The following is a 26,757-nucleotide window of genomic DNA, read 5'->3' as shown; positions in this document are numbered from 1 at the left end:
AAGTCAAACATCATGGTCCTGACAAAAGAAAGTGATAAATAAGGACAATACAAACTAAAGAAAAAAACCTGTGTGATCCATCTCTGTGCTGTAAACAGGTCTCTGGATGTGAAAAAATTCAAGGTATTTGTAGAACAATAAATTCAGTGGATGCCAGAATATCTAGGGAACTTGGGGGCTATTCATCTTGTGCCTGAGAGATATGGAGAATAATCCCTTACTAACAGTCTTGCTTTTTTTTCCTCCTTACATTTCACTGTAAGGTATTGAATGCCTCAAATCTTACATCCAAAATGGACTTCTAAGGACAAAATGCTTTCATTGTGAGCTAAGCAATTTATTATGGACATGTCAGGGTATTAACACACACCTGCATGTGCACATAGGATTTTTTCCCCTTACTGTCTCAGTTGCCACTCTCTCTAGCAACATAAAAGATTTCAAGACACTGTAAGAGAGCTTCAATAAAAACTTCTGTTTGCTGTAGAAACTCCATCCACACACTACATAGTAGTAGAAAAGAGTAGAAAAGGAAGTATATTATTACCATGACAATTTACCTTGAGTATAAGGAAACATGAACAGATGTTTATAATATTCAAGCTGAATAATTTATTGTTTAGACATTGAGACATGTCTGATTTCAACCTAGAAAAAACTTTGTCTTGTATGTAAAGCAAACTTTTGGTGAGCTCCAGAAGACTGAGGTGCACAATTATTAACAAAAAAAGTGATTAGGCTCCAGGGCTTTAAAGCACAAGTCTATGAAGTGCAAAACCCAGAAATTCAGCAGCATCTCTTACTATGCCTCAAATACCCTCCTGCTACTATTGTGAGTTAAACAAATACAAAAATAGATAAGCTGGACATATGTTAAAAGGCTATTTTAGATAATTTTGAAAGAAATAACCAAACATATCCTTACCACAAACTTGTGATGGTGGAATAGTCCTTAACTGAAATGGAAATATATATGACATACAAAAACAACTACTTTTTAATTATCAAACATTTTAATTTCCAAGGTGGAAAATCCAGAAGTACAATTAAAGGGAATGCTTTTGACACTGACACAGGGTGCTTATTTTCAGACAGTTATCTTCAGCAGACCCTTGCATCTCTGTGTGATTAAGTCACTATAGCACCTCATGATTCCACCAGCCTACAGAGGTCTGACATAAATCATTAACTACCACACAAAAACCAGCTCCTTCCTTCTGAAGATGCTCTTTGATGCACGTCCTCCATGCTCTTATACATCCATACGTCAAAAACTGTAAATATTTGCTATGTAGTCTCAGCTGTTAAATTCTTATTTAGTTTCAAACTCTTTTTCTACCCAATGAATAGTGGGGAAGCTAATCAAAGGATAGGACAGAAAGAAATAATCAGGATTTGGGTTTGGTTGGCTTTATGTATTTCCATTTAAAAAAAAATAGATAAAAATTGTCACTACAGCAAAAGTTCCTAAAATTGATGCAATGTGAAATTAAGCTCACAGCAGTTAGCTGAAATTAAGTTTTTTGTGGATGTAGCTTGAGGAAAATGAAAATAAAGAATGCAATATTATACCTATAGAAATTTTCATGTCCTCTCCTAAAACTAACCAATGAGGACTGTATTCCAATATTTACATGTGAGTAAGATTTACTGAGATGTGAGACAAGAGTAGCCAGATGAACACATGCCGTACTTCATACACAAACTTTTCTAGGTAAAAGTTGGGAAAGACACCATTTTAATAGCCCAGTTTATAACAAGGGCTACCTTGACAGGTCGATACAAATAATTTTATACTTAAACTAAATTACATGAAAGTAATTACTAAAATTTCTTCTAAAATTTAATAAAATTTAACAGACTTAAAAATGAACATTTTTATGCTGAATTCACATCATTCTTAATTGGTTATCTCTTTTGACTTAGCTGCCTTTTCGATCAGTAAGACTAAAGAAGGTAAAAAAACCCAAACCAACCCAAACCTCCCCACCTAGGCCATTAATGAATAGATTTGACAATAAAATGAGTCAAAATGCTTTTCACTGTCAAACCAAAAGGGTAGTATCCTTTTTCACAGATTGTCAGACAAACCAGTTGTAGTAAGTCACTTAATGAAAAAGACATTCCATAAAAAAAGAAACGTAACCACTGTATTCAAGATGATGTCTTCGTTCATAAGTTTGGTCAGTTTATCAAGTGAGAGTACACATAAAAAGAGATGTGATTTTTTTTTTCAAGAAAATATTATTCCCCAAACCATAATTTCCTTTTTTCTCCCCTCCAGTCTTCCTGACCATTTCCTATTTCACTGTTTCTTGCCCTCTCTGCAAAAGATAAAAGGATTTTGCTATCCTCCAAAAGGAGTTTTGATGGTAGTAATTTGATTCCTTTCATTTAAAGTGCTCCACTTCATTCATGAAAAGCCATGAAGCTTCTATTCAAGGGTATTAATATATTTTTCAAACAGATACCTGAAAGCTTTCTTCATAAACAATATATTCATTTATGAGGTAGTGCAGTAAAAATAAAGTCAGAAGTTGAAAGTGTCCCATAGCTGGCAGCACAAGTCTGGAACAGAAGTTTAAATTACTTAAAGTGAAAATAAATTAATAGAATCATAGAATTATTTAAGATTGAAAAGACCTTGAGATCAACTCCAACCATTCTTTATTCACATGCTTATCTGAAAATACCTCTTAATGTCCTTTTAATTCACTCATGCAGGAGCGTGTGTATAAAAGTTAAGCATATGAGCTAGAAAAAAAAGCCTGAAATCTTGCTTCTTAACCACCATACACTATTTTCTCCCTGGGAGGTGGGAAATACTCTTAGCTCATTTCACAGTTGCCCCTGCCAGCAAAGCATACACTTACTTTGATCCAACCAGCAAGACCAATTTACCTGAAAGCCACTTTTCAAAAACACATGTGGCTAAATACTCCACTGAAACAAAAAGTCTTCAGTGTTTACTAGGGCAAATTTGACCAATTTACAAACTGACTTTAGCAAATCCAGCAATTACATACTTCTCTAAGAACAAAGCACTAAATTAACTTCTAAGAGACAAAATAAAATATATGTGAAACAAAAAGCTGTGTTCACACAGTGTTTCTGAACAGCAGGCAAGCATTTCTTGGCCATTTCCCTATGCTGTTAATAGAAGCTTCTTGCTAAGCATAAAAATCTTGTCCAACTACGGCAAAGTCTCAAAGGATTCAAAACCATGTTTTCCCCTTCTTTTACACTGCCTGTTGTGTGTCACCTGTTGACATGACACAAAAATGGTCAGGTTCTCCCCTGCCTCCTTACAGTCACTTATCTACTTATCCATTTACATGTCAAACCTTAGGATCCTTTGCCCATGTCTGGGATAAATTTGCAACCGTCACTGGTTTGTTTTCTAGTCCTGCCTTCTGGAACTACACAGTTTTGTACATATAGGGCTTTTCTACCTGTTCTGATTTTGCATCCGTTTTTCATGCTCATATACAACAAAGGTGATAATGCTTCTTAAGAGAGGTCTGAAATCTGTTTCAGAAGGACAGGAAGCAGTTTGCCAGGCTAAGGTCTGAAAATGCAGCCTCATACACTGCTGATGATAGATGGGGCAGGACTTGCTAAAGGAGTAGGTCTGATCTTTGCTAACAGACATAGAGAATCTACATGGAACTTGTTGTATTCATGTACCATGAAACCTTACCAAAAGTACATAATTATTATTGAAAACAAAGAGTATTTTTATCACAAATTAATTCAAAATGCCTGTATCTAAGAGAGCAATTATTTTACCTGGTAACATTTATCTATACCTATAAGTGATCTACTTTTTACGGTGCTATAAATATACATATGAGTATTAATGACTACATTATCAGTTAAGTGACTGAAGTCTGTTTGGTTTTTGGCTTTGGTTCTTTCTTGAAATAGTAGTTCATAACCTGTCTGAATTACCACCCACCTAGAGTTATTTCCCCTTACCTAAGAAGGTTCAATGCATATGCTTCAGCACATACTGAAAACAAACATATAAACGTTTATTTTACTGGCATTTCAGACTGCTCACATTTCTGAAATTATTCTTTTGACTCACTGTCATTTACATTACACATTTTCCCTTTGTAAATAAGCTGCTTGCTGCTATAAAAATGTGCTTGCTATGAATCAATAAAATATAAATCTATTTTATACAAATCAAAGACCCATCATATGTCAATGACTGCAAAGAGCACTATCTAGCAGTTATGTTTTCAGCCCACCCATGAAGAACACACAGCTTATACTCTGCAACCTCCTATGGTGAGCAATTCAAACATATTTGTTGTGAACTTCTGCTTCTCAGGAGTCAGGAAGTGCTTTGCACTTGCCTCTTTTCCAAATTTTCATTCCATACACAGAGAGGGGTTTTGCCTTCATCATTTTCCTCCTGCCTATGTTCCAGTCCATTGTGCCAGTGAGGAACACATTCATTCCTTTTTCCTCAAAAGCTCCAGGTCTTTTCTCTGCAATGAAATGTGGCTGGTTTTGCCCAGGTGTCAAGAGTTGGCTCTTGATTTCACAGGACAAGCTGTGCTCCTGAAATACATACCAGTGATGTGCTCCATCCAGAGTCAGGATGGTATGCAAAGTGCAGACAGAGAAATTAATAAAGCTAAATATACACATGTTGGCATGAATGGTAACACTGGTGTTTAAATACTCATTTTTTCTGTACATCCAGTCAGACTTGTAACTGCTGCCTCTTAACTACTTGCTGTGCATGCCTCAGAAGAATTCAGTTCTGTATTCTCTTGAACATCTTCCAGGCAGTAGATTCAAGGTCAACGCTAGGAACTTAGATAGTTTCATCTATTTAGCTTGCAGCTTGCTTTTCTACATTCTTTTGAAAAATAGGTTGCTATCTATATGTTTATTCAAATACACATATGAAAAAATGCCAGAGAAAGCAGAGCAATGGATGAGAATGTTATTCTACCCACAGAAAAAAAGGAAACCTGTCATGCAGAGATTTCTGATTATTAGAAGGAGAGGTCTCAGGCTCTAAAATTTCTTTAATACTGTGTGCCATTTTAAGCAGCAGTTCAGTGATTTCCATCTCCTAGCTAATGAGATGTAGGTTTTCTTAGTCAGAAAATGCTGTCAACAAGAGGACAATGAGAAAGATGATGGTAACTATAAATTTTTTTTTCCTTTTTGGAAATGATTACTTACAGGACACTAAATAATAAGAACTCCCATTTTATTGTTTGCCCTTTTAGGATGAAAGATGGTTAAAATGGAAGACCAAAAACTACAGGACTCAAGAAGACATCTTCTTTAATGTACTAAAGGAAGTAAGGGTGACACTTAGCAACACGAACAGCATTTCATATCTGAAGAATCCTTTAGATTAGAACTTATTCTGAAGTATATGAATCTGAATAGGTTGAGAGTAGACAACTTTGCCTTTCCTCTAAAAGTTGTTTTTTGGCTTAAAGCCAAAAAAAGTACACTAAACTATTATATCATTTTACTACCTACAGCATGGATCTCTCTGGCCTCTGTAAGAATGACAGAGGTTTATTCAGGTATCCTATTAGGTCCTCTCCAAAGCAGAAGCTCCAAGATTCTTATACTTTTTACTTGACACAAAATATATGTTTTCCTGTCAAAATGTGAATTCCAAAATTAAATATAACTCTAAAATTACTCTTCACACTTTGACCAACTTTTCAAATTTTCATGAACATATGAATCAATTTCTGAGAAGTTAACAAATATCATACAGACAGAAAAAATTCGAATCAAATTGTTCTGTATTGTATAATACTGCACCAAAAAATACTTACAAGAGTATTTACCTGACATACCATAAATGGCAAGAAAATACCCTTTTCTCCACTTGTTGTGAAATACATGTAATGAAAGCACATATTCACCGTTTTCCCTGCTCTTGAAGACCCTTTTCCTACCCTGAAAGTTTAGGGAGTGTTTTTTTTCTTTTTTAAACTGCCTTTTTCTTTTATTTAACCACAGTTTACCTAGCTGTATGGCAGGCACCATTTCAGAACAGCTAAAACCTGATGCTATTAGAACCAATCCCAAAAAGCTTTCTGCTTCATTCTTTCTGTATTAATTCTCTTTTTGAAATTTTTAATGTTCTATTTTTATTTATGATTATCTTTTCGAGCAATGATATTCCACAATCGCTCTAACAGCTTTTTTTTCCTGGCAAGTTCCTTTGCCATCGTCCATGACCAACACTAGTAGTAGGAATTTAGTAGTAGTATTTCTCCTCAAACACACTATTTATTCTGTAATATTTTTATCATTAAATTTATTTGGCTCAGTCTTGTGAGTATCCCTTTCTAATCCTTTCAAAGGCAATTTAAGCTTTGACTATCCAAAACAATTGTGAACGATGTGAAAAAAAATTACCTCTTACTTAACCATCAATTTTTGAATTCATTTGTGAGGATGCTGAAGTGCAGAGCTTCCAGAAGATTTTTTGAAATTCCATTATTGGGTTTTCCCTCACCTTCCTGATCTATGAACACAAATTTTACTCCTACCCATATTTTTTTATAGGCAAATGAACTGCACATTGTCTTTTTACATAGTTTTTCACAAGAAAATTCAGGCCTTGACAAAGAACCTTTACTCAAAACTTTTCTCATTGAATCTCAAAAAGTATCAACTGAATCATCCTTACACTTGTCCTCACATAATTCTTTTCCATGAACTCAGAGGTGTAAGAGGAACAATTTATTCTCATGAAGAGAATGAAGATATCCTATACTCAATTTTTGTACATTTATTTGTGTGCTGGTTTTAGAGAGGATGAAGTTAATTTTATTCATATGATGCTGCAGTTTGGCTTTGACCAAAACAGTGCTGAAACCACAGGGATGTTTTAGTTATTGCTGAGCAGTGCTTGCATAGCATCATGATTTTCTTGCTGCCCCACCAGCGAGGAAGCTGCAGGTGGCAGCAGGTTTAGAGGGGGCAGGAGCAGGATGGCTGTACCCCAGCTGGCCAAAGGGACACCCCATGTCATATTGCATTGTGCTCAGCAATAAAAGCTGGAGGAAATAAGGAGGAAAGGTGAGAACAGGGTGGGGGGAGACAGAATGGGGGTAGGGGGAAGTGATTTTATTTTTATTTCAGTCATTAATGCTTTAGGCCTGGTGTGTTAGTGTTTTACATTCTCACTCCCTTTTTTATTACTGTCATTAGGGTATGGCTTGCACTGTTTAAAAGATCTCCTCCTTGTAAAAATCACCATTGCTCTGTTCTTAAATCACAGCAGCTTTTGGGTTCAGTGGTGTTGGGATACTCTTGACCCTCTTACTCTTATCCTTCCAGACCCCTCTTACACAGGATGGTAGGTCCATGTTAGCTGAAATTGCTTTAACCTTTCAGCTGTTCCTTTTTATGTACTTTTTTGTTTTGCCATAAAAAAATCTCACTCCTGTGAGACTGCTCCTATGAAAAGTAACAGGATCACTCCTATGAAATAGCTCTCAAAAAAAAAAAATAGTCATCATTATAATTTTATTTTTTCCAAGGCTAGACAGAGGTTTCCCTTTAGTTAAGGTTCCTAACTCGTTACCTAGAGAAATAACCATTCATAGAAGTGAAACCTTACTCTCCACATTGCATCTTAACATTTACCCTACCAAAACCGTATTACTGGCTTAGTATATCCCATAACAGTAATCATCACAGCAAGGCTGGGAACATAGTTCCAGGATAACACTTGTAGGACAGTTCTATTAGTCATAACTGTTCACAGTATTCCACTTTTTCACAGGCTTTTGCCAAAAAATCACATTTTTCATTTTTTTTAATGGAGCTGACTCAATTTTGAAGAGACTCCTTAAATGAGCTCTTTGCTTAGGAGCAAAAGATTCTAAAACGTCCATAATGACAGAGAGAATAGGAGAGTATTTCTTAAAGAATTTAATTTTTTTTCTTCTGCATATCTTACCCTTTATTAAAGGAAATAAAAAATAGTAATGAACCTACATATTCAGCAGAATAGAAGATTCCAAGCTCATCGGAAGACTCGGGGGGAAAAAACCCCACTCATTTAAAGTCACACTAACTTTTTTTAAAAATGCCCAATTAAGTACTTTGTTCTCATTTTAACAATAAAAAAATCCCCAATTAAGTATATTTTGTGTTCATTTAAACAAACACCTTAGCAGCAAAACATTGTAAGGTTTGGTTGCTATGGCAAAAATTATTATAATTAATATGATTGGAAGCAAAATAAAAACTGCTGTGCACAGGAGAAGGTATAACAGGCCACAATGAGAAAAGGTCATTAGATACTGTAGCTAATAATCATTAGCTGCTCTGAAAGGTCCCAAGAGAAGCTTCTTTTCAGTTTCTGTATTCTCTAACATTCCTTGAATCACAAGTGAAGCTTAAGCTGAAGTATGGACTGGATATCTCATCTACCATAAGCCAGACAAAACAGCTGTCTAGTGCAAAACTCTGGTTTTCAACCCTTCCAGTATCCTTCAAAGGGCAGGAATGCAATTTCCCCATACTTAACAAATTGGCTTAAGCAGTGGGAGTTGTCTCTCTTCAAATTCTAATATGAAAAACATACTTAAAGCTGTCTTTTGAAAACAGAAGCAGCTGTTAATTATAGCTTATTCCATATCAACCTTCCCATCTTTACTATATTGTAAGTGCTACTTTGAAATGCTTTTAAGGGTTTTCAGGTTCTTAAAAATAATTTTACATACATAATTTTTTTAATAACCGTCTTTAGATAGTGATGGTTATAATTAGAGTAGTTACTAGAAGATAATGATAATTTGAGTATTAAAGTGGAAACTGAAGACTATGTTTAGAAACCTATAGCAAAAATTACTTTTTCAGACCAATAAATACAATTTGGTAACATTTGACCCACCAGATTTAAATTAATTTTTTAAGTAACTACACTGCTTTATAAAGCCCATTTCAACTGTGTGCTAAATATTAAAAGTGAGAACTCTGAGATAAATAGTGACTGACACTGAATCATGAAAGGGATCTCTGTAACACAGCACATATAATAGGTGACTTTTTTCCGAAAGGTAATGCAGAATGCTCAGTTTTTAATACATAAATCCATAAAAATTTCTTTTTATTTCACAGCCTCAATAATAAATCCCTGCTTGTTCAGAAAACAAGGGTAAAAAAATGCTGAAATCAAGAGACCATATTCACAGGATTACTTTCAGATCCCCAGTATTGCAGCAATTTGTAATTTCCAGCTTTTGATAATAAGAAACACTGGGGATTTACAGATATGTAAACATAAGTATTTTAAATGAGCTATTAACTTACAAACACAAAAACTTCATGGATGAAAAAATATTATTTTTCCGAAATTTGGATAGTTTTGACAACACTTTAACAAGCAGCTGACACTTTTAGCACTTTCCTATTAGCAAGGCTGGTTTCCTTCTAAAGTCTCAACTGTTCCTGCCTACCCCATGCTGCCTTGTAACAGCATCAAAGCTCATCCTTCCTTCCACAAGGCAAAGAAACTCTGCTGACTTCTATTGAAGGGTTAGGTTTCTCTGCCAGGCTCAGTGGTTAAACCAGTGGGTTGGGCTAAAGCACACAGAGTGGGGGGAGTGGCCCTGCATAGCCTCAAACGGGAAGGAAAAAATGAAGTTCAATAAATTTGAATTGTAACAGCTTTTCTGGGCAGTAACAAAACTGAAATCACAGATGAAGCAGCCTCATGCTTTCCTGTGGCCAGGTAGTGCTTCCCCTACTAAACCCTGGGAAGCTGTGTGGGGCCAAGCCAATGCTGGCTGACCCATGCTGGGAATAGTGGGGAGGGAAATATGTTCCTAATCTCATGTGAAAATGCAGCCAGACTTAACAGCCCCATTTTACAATCATGCCCCAAGGATGTTCCTATGCCTTCAGTAAGTAAAGCTCCCAGTTCAAACTGCAGTTCCTCAAATTTTCAAATGTCAGTCTTGTGACAGTTTTAATCTGTCTGTACTGCTTGCTTGTAAAACCTGCCCACCAGGATTCCTGCTCTTTAGACTGGGAAAGTGGGTGAATGAAGTCTTCCAATGGAAAAAAATAGTCAGTCCTCCGAAGGTGCTGTAATTCAGGCAACAAGCTGATCAGAGAAATCACTGAATGTTGCTTACCATTTTTATCCAGTATCATATCATAAACCCACAGTTAAAAGTTATGGAGAGACAATAACAAGGTAATATAAAACTGAAATACTTCAGAGAAAGCAAACAAATCCCCCAGTGTAATAGAAAAACAAAAACTACATGGAAGCTACAGGGTTCTCAAACTTTACTTCTGAGAGCTAACCCATGCATGCTGATTAACTGCACTTTAACTTAACAAGATGGCAATAAACATCAGAACTGTTTGTCCTTTCAATTTCCTGTCACCATCAGTCCCCTCCAAATGTTTCTTATTAAAAAAGAACTAACACTTCCAAATGACCAATGACCTTAGACAGACTTCAAAAAACATAACAAAAATATCTCCCTAGTTCTTTTCTGGGATAGATATGACAAGGGAAAAATAAAAAGGACAAGCAAGTATTCAAAATTGCAGAGGATTTAATTTTACTGCTGCGAGGTACAGAAAAAAGTGACCCTTTGATTAGTGTGACTAAGGAGAACTCATATTGCTCAATACACTTCAAGAAAGAAAGGTTTCCTCTTCTTACAAAAAATAATTAGGGGTTCAAGATTCTTTAAGTCCCTGAAAATCATATTGAAAACCAGTGTTCTGAACAGTAAGTTAAGTATTTTAAGATTTTATAACATCAGCAGAACCCAGTGTTTCTCTATTCAAATGGACAAAAAAATCCACTTCAAATCCTGAATGACATTCTCTCTTGCAAATATCTGTTTCTGCTCTAAAGAGATGACAAGGAGTTGCTCTGATGTTTTTTGCAGAACTGTTATTTAACATTTTTCAGCTCTGCAAAGGCATGAGAACATTAAAAGTCTTTTGTTGGAAGCAGAGTGTTTGAAAGTTCATTGGCAGAGTAGTTACATCCACTTTTCAAGAACACATGATAATTCTCTCTTTGGTTTCCCCAAATAGAGGAGGGGGAAGAGCACAGAAAGAAGGAGCAGCACACTCAATATGTTTTTACTTCCATCTGCCATCTGTTAACAGTTTCAGCTACTTGGATAAATATGTGTTTGTACTCATCAGGAAAGATTGCAGTCTTGTCTACATGCAGATACTCAGTACAGCTGTTCATGAACAAGTCCAAGGTGAGGGCATTCTGGCAGAACCAGTAACTAAGAGTGAGCAGAAATGTAATATTTCGAAACAAGAATAGCTAAATAAAGATCTATTCAATAGCAGGTGCTTACAAATAACTAAATATAAAGCAATTCCCACAATTCATCACAACAGTGTCTACTTACCTACACCACTATCTACACAATGCAGAATCTGCCAGCATGGCCTTGTCCTTCAGAAATCAGAGGGAGAGGAAGAAATTTCATGTTGAAGAAGTGTAGTTACATGGACAGATGCAGAAGCTTTTTACTGCTATGTTTCCTATTATTTAGGAATTTGAATTAAAGCACACATCCATCAAAAGGTTCTTTTATCTTGAGAAATTTAATTGCTTTTTCACTGCAGTTCAGTTGCCTCTTTGGCACACAAAATGTAAAAACTTTGCAGTTTTGATGAGCTCAGCTTAGCACCACTGTCATCTCAGATCTTTCCCACCTTGGCTTCCTGAGGAAGTGAAAATAACCTGAACTAAGATGACATGATAGTAACTACACAGAGGGCAATTGCAGCCTTGTGAGAATTTTTCAGTTTTCCCCTGAAATGGTCTGGTTTTCGGTCTTCCCCTGAAATAGAACTGTCCTGCAAGAACAACAAAATCTACAAGACACAGGGCACTGCTAAGGCAGAGTTGTCACAAGCAGAAGCAAATCAATATGGGCCTGACTCACAGTCAGCTTCTTCTGAAAGCAGCCCAGAATTGCCTCACCTGGACCAGGAGGCTGTTTTCAACCTGTGCATGTTAAAAGCCACATGGGAATATGAGGTTACAGGTTGGTTTACAGCCTATACCTGCTAAGTGTGAATAAAATTTGTCTCCAATGTTCATAACTGGCGGACTTACTACTAGTAGTAGATTAACACAAACATATATAATTGAACTTTTTTTTTTTAATCTTGTAATTAGAAATAACCACTGAAGACACCAAAAAAAGTTAAGCCTCATCACTGCTAGCTGACATTAGATACAGCAGTACTAGCGTTGTTCCTCAGCTCCAGACCCATACAGAAGCTAAATATACAAAATAATAGTCATCATGTTATTTTCAAGTAGGATATCTCATTAATTCTCAATGCTTACTGTATGAAATGCATGCTAAGCTAACACTGTGTCCATCACAAATCCTCTTCATGCAGACATCCTTTGCAAAATGAATAATTGTTTTATTCTCCAGCTGCTCATTTCTCTCACTTCATCTCTATTTGTGTCCTTGGAAGGACTAAGATGGGCTCAGTGTGGAGTGTGTCTCCATCTCCACTGCAATGCCAGGCAAACGGAACCTGGTGATTGTGTTACAAATTAGAATGGGAGAGGCTGAAGCCAGTTACTACAGTGGAGCTTCCCTGGGGATTTCTTGAACTTGTAATTCCCCCGCACAGCATTAGTTGTCTGTCAGCAATCACACTGTACTGCATTCTGGCTGTGTTTTAGTGCTGATTTGGGCTTCTGTACACCTAAGTTGTCCACTTTAATTTCACTGGAAATGAACCAGTAGACCATTTGTTAACACACCCCATGGAAGTCATATTTAACTATAATTAAAGATGCTCAGTTAACTGACCTCAACCTCTTTTCTGTATAACATTGACAACCTAGAGCTGCCACAGTGACTCATAGATACTGAATGTGAGTTACCAAAAACTCTAAACAGGCTGATTTTGGTGACGGATACATGCCTGCAAGACATGACAAAGATTAGTGGTGCACAAAATATCTGTATCAGTTATCAAAGACCAGTTCTTAAAAACTGTTTACATTCCACTTCAGGAAATGCATGTCCTGAGATGCTGCTGCTAATCAGAAGAGATGGAGCAATTCATGCTCAAACTGAGTTGTTACTTGTTTTCAGGACCAATGTTTCCCTTGGTCTGCACCATGCTTTAGCATGCCGGCTCAGCATCAATCATCCTTAGAAAAGGCAGCTTACAGCCAGCACAATACCAACAACTCGTTTACAGGAAAGGAAACAACCATGAAGGAGCAAATTACTCCTTTGAGAAAAATAGCAAAGATTCATTTACAAAATTAAAATACTGAATGCTGTAATATGGGTGATGAATTTTCAAATTAGGTAGAAGGTGATGATGGAAGACCAGGTAGAAAAAAAGCTGCCAGAGGTTTGAATCTTAGGTTGTTGCTTTATGCTACCTATATGAAGCTACCAATGAACTCAGTGGAAATGAAGGGATAACACAACAACACACAATCAGGGGATGGAGGATAGAAAGGTATTTTTCATTTTAATTGGCTTGGGAAAGAAAACCTGAAGGAGAAACTAAAACACATATTTAAAGCTGCCTTTAATTACTGCTATCTGCCACGGTAATAAGAGGAAGAGGAAACACTATTCCCACCTTTATGTGGGAACTTGCCTCCAATGGCAGCCACCAGATACATCTTAATACTAAGAAAATCAAAGCTTACGTATATTAGCTACCAAAAGAAACAACAATAAGCAAAAACATATTAAAGTCCACTAATAACCACCTCTGGATTCACCAGTAAAACCCACAGATCTAAGTTTTATTTCAGCTAGGGTGTGTGAAAATTCTCCCTGGAAAATTTCACAACAATCAATCCCTTACTGAAAAAATTTATACCACAGTATAAATCATAGCATCTAGAATACAAAATTATTTACCATTCTTTTATATGTTGTATACAAAAAAATCCCCAAAAAACCCCAAAAAGAAACAAACAAAAAAACCACCCAAAAACAAACCCTCTATAAAATATTCTTTCCTGAATACTTAGCATATTTCTGCAGGTAATCTTCATCAGTTTCGCAACCAACTTTTATTCTTATTCTCTACATAACCAATTTAACTTTGTAATTGTATTAGAGTGGAAATACAGAAACTTCTATAGCTCTAAATGTTGAAGTTTAATTATATATTAAATATCATCATTCTGGAACTAGAGGAGGACATACCTGTGAGAACTTCAACTTTAAATAACATGGGTATAAATTACTTATCAACGCAAATTCAAAATATTTACATGGAATTGAAGAATTTAGAAAAGCAATTAAGATCTGCAATAAGGCTCCTTTATACACCATGAAAAATTACTGCATTTAAAATTACAGTAATTGAACTGATAAAAGTGAAGCAGTCAAATGAAATCACATTTTAGCATAAACACAACCATTTTCTTTATTAAACTAATCTGATTTGAAACTATATGAATGATACCAATGGAAAATCAGAAGTCTGATTTCTGTGATTGACAAATTTTCCTGAATCATTTTTCAGAAGTTCAGAGTTAGCTTCCTCTAGCGCTTCTACACAAATGAGTTCCATTTGCAGCTGCACACCTCCCCTGTGTGATCTTTGGAAGCGTCAAGCATCTAGCCCTATTCTCGCTCTGGAATTAATTGACTTGACCAAACAATACTGCAATTACTATGGTTCACACAGTTGATATGGTTTGAAATTGATCTGGTTTTACATTTTTACAAAAACTGCCCTTGATTTTTTTGCTTGCAATTTCAAAAGAAATTAATTCCTTTGGAGTTTGTTTTGTTTTGCAAATAAACACACTAAACCTCCTTCCACTTAAGGAAGGAGATTCGATTCTCACTTTGATATGTATTTTTTGAAAGCAAATATTTAATCATTAATATTTTTTGCCAAAAATAAACCCTCCCTAAAAATACTCCTGGTATTCACTTCTTGCCAACATTGGCTCTTCAGAGGCAACTTAACTGGCCATTAAATTATGCCTCCAGAAACAACTTTTGCCTTGTACTGATATCCCAGTTCCAGGAAGTTGCAGCTAAAGTGACAAATTTCTATTGTCCTCCCCACCTTTACCTTCTGCTGCTGACTGTTCCAGCAGCTTGTGCTCTGCATTTGGAGCCTTCCCAGCAATTTACCCCTTTGTGATCAGCTGCAGCTTTCTGAAATAAAATAAAGCCCTACATGTATTTTGCATTTTTCATGGGTTCAGACTTCCTTTCCCAAACACAAAGGCTACAAACCCAGCTAAAGTAAAGCCAAGACTCCTAACAACACGGGAGCAAGCTTTTGTCTCAGTCAGCCCTGAGAAAACAACCTCCCTGATCTTAAATGGAAATACAGCCTTTTGTTTCCCAAAAATCAATAAGGACTGGTTTGCTGAGTGCGGCATTGAGTTAGAAGTCCCAGATAGTTTTGACACAGTCCAGGTTAAGCAAACAGAGGTCTCAGCATCAAAAGCAGCACTGTGCAGACCCGTAAGCTAAAAAGTGTAGGAGCCTCCTGATCCCCAAACCACTCCTCTGGCTATGCAACCCTGCCTATTACACGCAGCAGGGAAGCATCACACTCTTCAGCAAACTTAGGCTACGTACCAGCCTAGAATGCAAAGACTTGTTTTTTGCTGTGTGGTGAAGTTAGGCTTTGCTTTGCAGAGCTTGCAACTTTTTATTATGTAATTTATTTAATTTTTTTACAGATACAGCATGAACCTGCTCAGAAAGGAAGTCGAACTGCATCAAGAAGGCTGCATTTGCAAAATAATGCAATTAACTTATTTTTTTCATATGCTATGCTTTGCTGCCATCGTGGCCCAAATTAAAGTAGTCTTCCCTTAAATTTATCAGAAAAGATTGTTGAAAAAGTACAAGAATTTAGAATACATTTGCTAGCACGGTGTTTTCTGCAGAGTTTTGGTTGAAGGTTTTTCACAGCAGGGAAACTGCTCTTGGATCTCAGCCATACACAGGACTTGCAGAACCAGTTTTAATTTTACAGTAGACTTGCTGGACTATTCTGGATTTTAAAATGGAGAAACTAGTTTCCCCAATTGAATTAACAATCTAACTAAGATGGAGAAGAAAATTACTTACCTTTGTTATGATTTTACTTCTGAGTAAAATTACAACCCTCTACATGATTATTAAGAATATCTGTAAAAGAAACTACATTTATTGTCTCTACTACAGATCCTGTCACTTCTTTTTCAGAATAAGACATAACACTAGCTCAAAATAAAACTCTTTCAAGTTCAGAAGTGAAGACACGTGTGTTTCAGCAGACTTTGCCATTGCAGATCTGACCACAGCCAAGAAGGTTCTGAAGCTGCCACACTTTCCAGTACTATCTTCTCACACACAATACCCATGACAAGGGGAGGGAGGGGGTGGGGGTGGGAGAAAGAAAGAGGAGGGCGAGAAAGAAAAAAAGAAGGGGGTGGGTGGGAGGTGAATTCAATACTCTTAAAATTTTGGAAGGAAAAAAAAAAGGGGGCAGGGGGGAAAACAGTTTTAATTTGGGGTGCAGTTCTTTATTCAAATGTGTTGAATCTAACCAATGGTTCTGTGATGCTACAGCCAAAGAAAGCTTGTGTCTGATTAAACTGTTTTGTTGTGACAAAATACCCACTTAACACATTTTTCTGTTTCAATGCGCTATGCCACATTTATCTAACATATGTAAACAAATAATACATTAAAATGCATGCCATGTTCCATTTCAGTAGAATTTCTGAAACAAGACAAAACTGAAACTACTTGCACAGTGTTTTAAAAAATATTGGTTATGCTACACATTATACTTTGGGCAAATAGTAGTAAATCAACATCCAGAACTGTAATTCAGATTGAATTCAATGCTACCAAGATAAGTGCATCTGATGTTCCAGCTCTTTTTGGAAAACCAGACAGCTGCTGCTAATTTCCATTTCATTGTTCAAATATATGCTGTTAAGACCTCATAATTAAGTGCAGGGACAAAGATAAAGCTATACTTTAAGGCTCATTTTCATCCTTATAAAAGCAAAGGAACAAACCTAAGCACATGCAAACATATGCTTGCTCATATACACACAAATCCTATCACGTGTATCATTTTTAGTTAAAAGAGAAACATGCCAACCAAACAAATGTCAGCTTTGTTCTGATTTCTCTGTTAAGTCACATAACAACTGATCCTCTAGCTATGACAGAAAACATTGTTTAGCAACCTGGAAATGCATTGCAAGCTGCTTGATATTTTAACCTGTATCAAAAAAGCATAATCATATTTTGAAAACTTATCACATCTTTCACTACATTACAAATAGTTTAAAAATCCAGTTCATATAGAGATCAATGTGAAGGGCCCATCTCTCTCCCACGAAAAAAAACCCCAGATTGTTACTTTGCATTTAAGTTTTACCTTAAAAAACATTAGAAATATAGTAACAAGAACTTGTCATCCCCTTGGCTAACCATTATGGAAAAAGGGAAGGGCTTGGTTAAGGGTGTTTTTTTTGCTGCTTGCCTACAGCTGTGGGTATAGCAGGAGAGAGAAGCAGGGAACAGAATTAGAGAAATACCAATGTTCTGTTCATCAAAATTAAAAATGGCAATTCAGGCATATCAGTGGCTGATTTTCTTTTAACCACTAAACCTCTGAAGGGGAGAACCAGTTCCCAGTGCAGACACAAAGTGATTATATTGAATATAAAAAGTAACACAAAACAAAGAAAGGCAGGGGGAAGACAGATGATGCAGGTTGTAACTGCTTCTTAATTAATTTACTGGAGGTTCGAAAGTTTACAGTAATTGCTTAAGCATGGTGGAAAAGAAAAGGGTCAGAAAGAGGGAATCAACTCGCATGACAGAGTATGGACCTGAGCATGTACATCTTTAAATTCTCACAAAGAAAGAAGAAAAAAGAAATCAGACTAAATGAAGACTATCTTTCTCCATTCATGCCTAGAAATCCACAAAGACAGAAGACTTTCATTTTTGATCTGTTTGGATGTTGGGTTTGTTTCTTTGTTTCCTGGGGGCTTTTTTCATTTTCAGATGAAATCTACTTGTGAAATGAACCAGTCAACTGCAATACATGAAGCTAATCTGGTCCAACCAAATCAACTAATGATCAAACCCACCAAAGTTACATGGCATGAGCAAAATGCTCATCCAAAGGGCAGCCACATACACTAGATAAAAAGTGTTTCATTGCTGAAGTTTGACAACTGGAATATGCAGTATCATCTTGTTTTCTATTGCAAGGTGCACTGGTAATGCCTTAAGCATGCCCTAAGCCCTAAGATACTTTAGGTGTCTGCTGTTGAATCTGGCACAACTACTGTTTCTTTTTCTGTCCACAAAAATCAGTGGCAGGATGAAAACCCCAGAAACCCACTGAGTTACAAAATTCTCTTATTCTGTATGATGCCTTAAGGCCACCACCAGTTGAGTACTACCACAAACTATCTAATATTTGATTTATCTTTCAGTAACTCAACAATTCTGGAAGACCAGAATTAGAGGACTTGTATAATTTAATTTTTTAAAGGCTTATCATGGTCATTCACATTGAACAAATACGCTTTCCTTGCTTGTAAGTAATTTCATTCCATAAAGAGCAGCAAACTGTTACTACCACTTCCAGGTGAGAGTTATTTTCTTCCAACAGACACCACCTAACAAATAATGCACAACCTGTGAGATACTTTCATTGCCTGGAGAAGATAGCAAAGACAGCAAAATTGACAATTATGGGAAAAAAAGTAACCCAAGCTGAAAAGCTGACTCTAGACTAAAAATTTACTTTATGAAATTTGTAAAGGTAAGTCACACACAAGCACAAAACAGCCACACACAACCACCCCCAGTAAATATGATGTGCACACGACAGCAAGTCAGTAAAGTAGCACTGCAACAACCCCATTATTTCCTCTGCTCTGCATTAGCAGGGGTGCCCACACAATCTGTACCTTTCACGAGCATGGAAAACATGTCTTTGCTCTTCCTTGCAGTTGTCCAACACTAACAGCACTGTTAGGCTTCTATTTGCTGTTGCTTGTCTGTGACACAAGGAGAGATGCAGTAATCCTGGCAAATGCATCAACAAAACCACAATGGTTTCCAGCTACCCGACCCACTCCAGCAAATGAATAGTACATGAAAAAGTCTCATGGATGGCATACAAACGGCTTCAGAAGACACTGAGGCCATCAAAAACCAAAATAAATAAACCAAAAACCACCAGGAAGAAAGAAGCTTAAGTTACACTTTTAGGTAGTCAGGATACTTCACTGAAGGAATCCACTCCAAAAAGTTTTGTACCAATTCTTTGTCTTCTGGCAATTGCACATAAAGATATTTAAAGAAAAGAGTGAAGGCAGGTAGTCAGGATACTTCGCTGAAGGAATCCACTCCAAAAAGTTTTATACCAATTCTTTATGTCTTCTGGCAATTGCACATAAAGATATTTAAAGAAAAGAGTGAAGGAGCTCCATAACTGACTAGGAAGATGGGGAAGAGCTCTCTAAGAGGAAAATAGCATGTCTGAAAAGGCACCAAGGCAATCATTCCTGGCTTGGAGCCTGGAAAACTATCTGTCTGACTGTGCCATTGCTCCATCTCCCACAGGGCAATTGCCTGTTTGCAAACTCCCCATCACTATCTTAGGGACAGAAAGTTGTTCTACTTCAGATGGTGTTTCAGAACTTCCAGAACAAAGGTATCATTTACTTCACTCTGGTAAGAGGGGCAAGGAGGGTGAGAGTGACTTTAAAATGCTTTGTAATATCTTTTGGACAAAGCAGAAAATTCAATACCAGTTTGCTTAAGTAGATGGACCTTGTACATTTGATCAGAATGTGATTCTAGCACAAATAAATTGATACACTTCCCCCCATCTTTGAATTTTGATTATTTTCTCCTTCAGAGCAACTATCTCAGCTGGTTTTTTCCAATGTCACCTCAAACAAAGTCTAAACTTCAGAAAATAAGCACATGCAGGGTAGAGAGAATTATAAAGGTATGAGGTACTTATTTCTCTCTGAGGAGGTCATATCACCAGTCAACATGGGATTCCTAATGCATACTACTCTGGATGAAGAATACCTTTTGACTTTACTCCAAGCCTCAGGCTTGTTCACAATTTAGCATTAGAGAAAGAGAAAATATTTTAAATTAAACCATCAAAACAACCAATACATTATAGTATGGTGTGTACATACTCAAAAAATTCTTCTTGAGTATTTCATCTTGCCCTGAATAACAAAAGTCAGAAAAGGACAAAAGAAAGTTAAGTAGCTGCATAATTCTCAGGGTTGGTTTTTTTTTTTTTTGGTTTTTTTGTTTTTGTTTTATTTCCAACTGTACAGGTTTTGGCTGGGATAGAGCTCATTCTTTCGTACTAGCTCGTTTTTCATAACATGGCAATGTTTTTGATTTGTTCTGGAAACAGTGTTGATAACGCAGGGATGTTTTAGTTACTGTTGAGCAGTGGTTGCACAGAGCCAAGGCCCTTTCTGCTTTTCACCCCTGCAGTGAGTAGGCTGGGGGTGCACAGCTTGGGAGGGGGCACAGCCCGAACATCTGACTCCCCACACACACAAGTGACCAAAGGGGCACCCCACACCACACGGCATCATACTCAGCATATAAAGATGGGAGAAGAAGGAAAAAGGAGGGGACATTCAGACTGACACCATTTGTCTTCCCAAGTCCTGTTACATGTGATGGAGCTCTGCTTTCCTGGCTGAACACCTGCCTGCCCATGGGAAATGGTGAATTAACTCCTTGTTTTGCTTTACTTGCACTCACAGCTTTGGCTTTACCTATTAATCTGTCTTTAGCTCAACATACAAGTTTTCTTGGTTTTGCCCTTCCAGTTCTCTTCGCATGCCACTAGGAAGGTGGAAGGAAGTGAGGAAGGGAATGTGTGGGGCTTCATTGCCAGCTGGGGTTAACCCACAACACCAAAGAGGCCCTGGGGGCTGGGGGTGGTCAGGGAAAATACAGACTACTGGCAGCATGCAATGCTTCACAGCAAAAATTACCTAAAAATATATCCTATCAGTGTTGAATTGAGGAGTTCAGACTTTTAAACTGAAAACCCCGACTCTTTCAAGGACCGTGAATTTGGAGACTGACGGGTTTCCAACTTTGAAGTACAGAGATTTTAGTGAACTTTCTGATAATGATTCAATACTGCACTATTATATTTTTTCCTTTTATTCTCTTTCACTTAGGGGTAGTCCAAAAACCCCTAGCAGAGCACAATTCATTACTCAATCTTTTCAGAACCCATATAATGAAATGAAAGTATTATCAATTTCTACTTTCTTTTAACCATCTACTTCAAGCATATATCACTGATTTCTGCCATAATCCTCTTTCATTCATTTCACTTTTCATGTGAATAAAAGAGCCAAGTGGAAGAGTATATCATTGCCAGCTCCTTGATAGTGTGATATTCACAATTTTTTCTTAGAAAGGGATAGGATCTTGCAGAAGCTGATAAAAATATGACAAAATCTGAGCTTCTTATGTAACAAGTAATTATGTTTTTCAACTGCAGACTAAAATCCTAAAAAAGAATAATCTCTACAACTCTACAAAAGGAACCATATCCAGAACTTCTTTATTTACACACCATGACTTAAGTCAATCTTGTATTAAAAAAAAAGAATTAGGCACTCCGAGATGTCTGATTAGCAATACTGTGTTTTCCACTTCATGGCCTGACAGTGCTTGCAGTATGACAGGGAGGAGAATGCTACAGGCTTTTCATAATCTTGGTAATCAAGGTTAATATAAAATTTGCATACCACTTTGCAGATGCAAGGAATGCTTCCTGGAAGAGCACTGAAGTTAAAGTCACATATATCTGCTCAGAAATTAAGCACCAGCTAAAAATGTTACATATTTATCTCAAAGTAAGTCCAAATGAGTTTACAGCCAGTAGTGTTCCACTTAAGATTTTTAGATAATTATTAAGGTAATTCATAAAACAGATTCATATAGCATACTAACCTCCAAATCTTTCACTGCATTGGAAAACACAAAGCATCTATTAAATTTTTATTACTTCACCCTGAAGATAATCACTGTTTTGCAGGGAACAGTGAAAAAAGGTCAAAATCTTCATCAATCTCATTGGCACTACATTATTTGATGGAAAGAGAATTGAAGAGTCTTGTATGTAGAGCTATGCAATTCCCTACAATACTTCAGTACTTCAAGTATAATATTGCTACTCTCCTTTAAGTGCAGATCATACACATAGCAAAGAAAACCTAGTGCACAGTAGAACAAAAGAAAGCTCCTCACAAATTGTAATATAACAAAGAGAAGCAGTGGAAAAGACAATATTGAAAATTTTGAACAAAGGAAAAGGGAAGGAGTAAACTGCTGACATCTCGTTTTTCAGAATACAAAGTCTTCAGAGCTTCTAAATTCTATGAATTCAGTTTTTCTGTAGGACTAAGAATAGAGCAACAGAAGCAATTGCTCAGATTCCACAGCTAGTCTGTAAAAATGAAGGCATCCAAAGTAATTTCTTCTACCCCCCTGCTGGAATGGAGTTCTAGGTCTTTTGTGGAGGCAGAGCCATCTTGCAGTGGTGAAGTACAGCTTGGATCACTGACTTAGACACAGCTGAAATATTTTACCTGAGTAACAATAATTTCTGCTATTTTTAATTGCAATAATACTTTGATACTAATTAATCAGCTTGGCCTTTTTTTAATGCAGCAGACCCCAGAATAAATTAGGTCTCAAAATAGGCTAGCAAAAGTCAAACCCACCAAGCCAGGAAAGTTATTATATACATCTCTTTAAGACAATTTTAAAGTTCTTAAATAAAAAAAAAAGAAAGGTGGTGGGCAGGAGGAGACAACATGTGGGGGAAAGGCCAACAGCATATATGATCATTATTTACCTGCTTTTCCACCAGCACCATTTGCCTATCCCTCAGGAAGTTCCTGTGCCCATAAATGAGCTAACTCTGGAAGGAAAGTACGTTGTGGCTGGCCTGCAGAACATCCCCTGCTGAAACAATGCCACAGACCTGAGCTAACAGTCAAAGCCTGCTTGTTGTCTCTAAGAAAAAATAAAGAGTTTCCAAGAAGTCTCCAATGGTGTTACTGAAAACCCAGATGCTGGCACTTCAGCTGTGACAAGGCTTGTTTGGGCAATGCTCACTTTCACTCCCTGCACTATGGTTTCCCAGTCTGAATACTGGAATAAGTCAGTACTTGTACAAGTCCTTTGAGACCTGTGAGTGCTTTGTGATCTGCAGAACTAAATTATTAAAATGGTTCTGGTAATCACTCTATTAGAAATTATGTGGGTTTTTTGTCATCACCAAATCAATAAATATCTAGGAAGAACTGAGAGAGAAATGTGACAGATATGTTTGCACGCATTCATGTTTATCCTAGCAGTTTAAAAAGCTGGTGTTTTGTTTGTACTGGCAAGGCTTGGAAAAGCAATAAGAAAGACTTTTTAAATAATGAACTTTCTCCAACTAACTCTTCAATTAACTGTATAAAGAAGTCTTCTGATTAAGTTCTGCCTTGCAAGTAATAGTCAGGAGAACACTTAGAGGTTTAGAAAGTGTTTCTGATGAGAAAGCATCATTCCTCTTTGGAGATATTTTCAAACATTAGAGATAGTGGTAAGTAGTGAGGCAGTTAAAAGTGCTTTCATCTGGTGAAAACTATGAAGGAAAGAAGGAAGACAAAGGAAACAAATGTATAAGCCATTCCATTGTGCAATAATGAACTAGAAACAAAATAGTTTATTGAAAGTCTTCTTAAATTCTTAAAAACCACAAAGCATTCTCAATGGAGTTACTCCCCAAAAAAGAGTGCTAAAGAATGATGCACCTACACAAGGAACATTTCAGTGACTTATACTACCTGCAAACATAAGCTGTTCCAAGTTTAAGGAAAAAAAAAAAACCCTCTCAGTTTATTAAGTATTACCTTGGATTTCTGTAATTATACAGCTAACCCATCCTTTACCAAGACCTTTTAAGAAACAATTTTTATATCTCTGGTAGAATGAAACATCAACCACTCCTCCAAAAAGTTCTAATTCATACTTTATTTCTGAGAATCCTTAGAAACTTGAATAATTTGAAAGATTTAATTTTAAACTTCAGTTTTAAAAAGTCTAAAATATTATGCTCCCCCAAGTGAAATTGAAAGGAAATGGTAAGGGGAAAAGAGCCAAAAGAAATGGGTGGTAGTGGCAGACAAAGTTAGGTCTTATTTCTACAGCCAGACAAAAATTTACACAAAATATGACCAAACTGGTTTAAATAACCACTGAATAAAAAAATTAATTACATTTAGGAATCCAGAAAAAAATTAAGCACACATCAACTTGGAGGGTGGAGAAGGCCGGGCATCCACAACAGCTATTTCTGTCAGGCACATTCATGGGCACATTCATGAAATCTGCAGTGTGACCAACCTCCATTCACATTTTTTCAGTCTGGTTTACCCACCAGACCAAAAAGGCCCCTAATTCTTGATCTGGAGGAGGATTCCCCTTCATATTAGTGAGGGGTTTCCATAATTCTATCACATTCCTCTAAACTGGGTCTTTCCCAGGCCAGATAACTTAGCCTACTTCAGCATTGCCTCTCACATACTGTTACAGATCACTCTCCTCTGCCCCTGAACTCCTCCTTGTGATGAGATTTCCATCAGACAATTTGCACTGTCTTGCTACTGAGCATCCAAGACTGTTATACAGAGAGTTGTAACATTACTGGTTGGCTGCTTATCAGTGCTGCTTAAAATTTTCAAGAAAAGCACTTTCCATTTAACACTCTTACATTTGACTGGTCAAAAAACTTACACTAACTCCAAGTTTTATAAATAAAGTGTGTCTTTGGTATTATTACCAGTAATTTTCTGTATTCCAAAATATTTTAAATAAAGGTCTATGAAAATATCAGTCCTTTGGAATGTTGCTGGGTTTTTTAATATATTTTTGTATTTTCTCGATGTTAGATAGTATTTCAAGAGTAAAGCACATATACAAAAAAAGGACCTTTATCTTATAAATAGGAAGTTGCAGTTTGGGAGGGTGGGTTTCTTCCAAAGTTAGCCCATAACTCAGTTCTACACAGGTATTTTCCATTTCACTATTGGCTTTCCTTCCTTAGTTACAAATGACTAAATCACATCAAAGCCTGTCTTCTTAATTTTTTCTGCATGCAGCTTGTTTAGAGTCTCACATGTCTACAAGTTCAGAACAGTGATCTGATATCCAAAAAGGCAACAAACGCTCGTATTTCACAAGAAATCTGTTTCCTACCTTATGTGGCATATGGCCCAACTGTACACACCATTACTCAACCCTCAGTCTACCATCCTCCTGTTATGCTTCTATTACAGTTCCAAGACCTTTCAAGATCATAAAGAAAAGTAATTTTCCAAGATCTTTGAGTAATTTAAGCTTTTGTAAATCCAGTAACTCATCAGTATTATAATAAAGAACAAATTAATTATCCAAATCAGGATTCACAATTCTGCAAGAAAATTATTTGGCTTTCCAGAATTTTGCTGCAGTATTTCTGTACTGATTAAAGACCTGCTCAGTGCAGCTCAGTGTTTTTACTTTGGTAGCCATACTTCCAGGTGCAACATCACTGCTATGAAGCCAGTATCCCAGCCAGCACGTTTGCTAAACTACAGAGCACCACTACTGTACAGTGAATTTTTAAAGAAACAAAGTAATTGGTGGTTTACAAGTTTGAAATTTATGGATCCAATTCAAGAGTTTATTTACCAGTTTCTAGTATAAACATCAGATACCTAATATATAAAACCAAAACTGAATAGCCCATGGTTCACATTTCAATGTGGACCTCATATGTGAGTGACCACACGTGATTCTGTGGAAACAAAACAAATCTGCGGAGGGTGAGGGGGAGACCATGCAAAAAATAGCAAACAGGGATTTGTGGGAGACAGTGTTTAAAAAAAAAATCAAACAAACCAAAACCAAACAAAATCAAACTGAAAAGGGATGACATAGGTAGCAAGGGAAGTGGAAAAATGACTTTGACAGAAGAAGGGAAGAGACAGCCCTCAGTAGTGAGATAATCCCTACTGTGCAAAGCAGGAGAGAACTTGGGGAAATGAACAGAAGTATTAGACAAAACACAGAGCAATTCATTCAGACAGGAATAAACATCTCAACTAAAGTAAATTAATTACTGTAATAACCAACAAAGAAAACAATGAGACAAAACTCCTAGTCATATAAAAGTTTAAACATCAAAAATCCCAAAATAGTTTTCTTTTGAAGACAACTTGAGGCAGGTCAAAGGTAGCATATTTCCAACAGAGTGATAAGAAAAAGATTCCAGAACTAACAAGTACCAAAATCAAATCAACCTTCATCCCAAGGGATTGTGTAATCAAACCCTTTCCTTCGAGAGTTCATCCGCATGTTAAACAAGCAGAACAGTGGTTGCAGATGCCATGCTAGCAGGGGACAGGAGACAGATTGCATCATTACAGGACTTCTGAAACTCCCCAAGTGCAAAATATGACAACTGAAGAATTACCGGCCCCAGGCTTGCAGAAACCCCCAGGAACAGTCCTAACATGGAATTTACATCAGAATTCTTTGTCATCTACACTGTAGACACCAGAAGCTTAAATCATTGCAAAAAATAAATATCAGGAATACAGAAAGGCACTACTAGGTTCTTAAGCTCAAAGTTCTTGAGCCACATATA

The 26,757-nt window shown here is 36.7% G+C and overlaps 1 protein-coding gene across 12 annotated transcripts in view; it reads right to left on the bottom strand.

Annotated features, from left to right (window-relative positions):
* The window catches only part of PTPRK (protein tyrosine phosphatase receptor type K), a 378,252-nt gene that overhangs the window by 220,655 nt on the left and 130,840 nt on the right, over window positions 1-26,757 (bottom strand). The gene's annotated exons all lie outside the window — the stretch shown is intronic.

This window comes from Passer montanus, unplaced genomic scaffold, assembly GCF_014805655.1.
Source record: "Passer montanus isolate IOZ18808 unplaced genomic scaffold, ASM1480565v1 scaffold2, whole genome shotgun sequence".
Taxonomy (NCBI): Eukaryota; Metazoa; Chordata; class Aves; order Passeriformes; family Passeridae; genus Passer; species Passer montanus.
The sequence above is the reverse complement of the archived record's forward strand: the minus strand, read 5'-3'. Positions and strand labels throughout refer to the sequence as shown.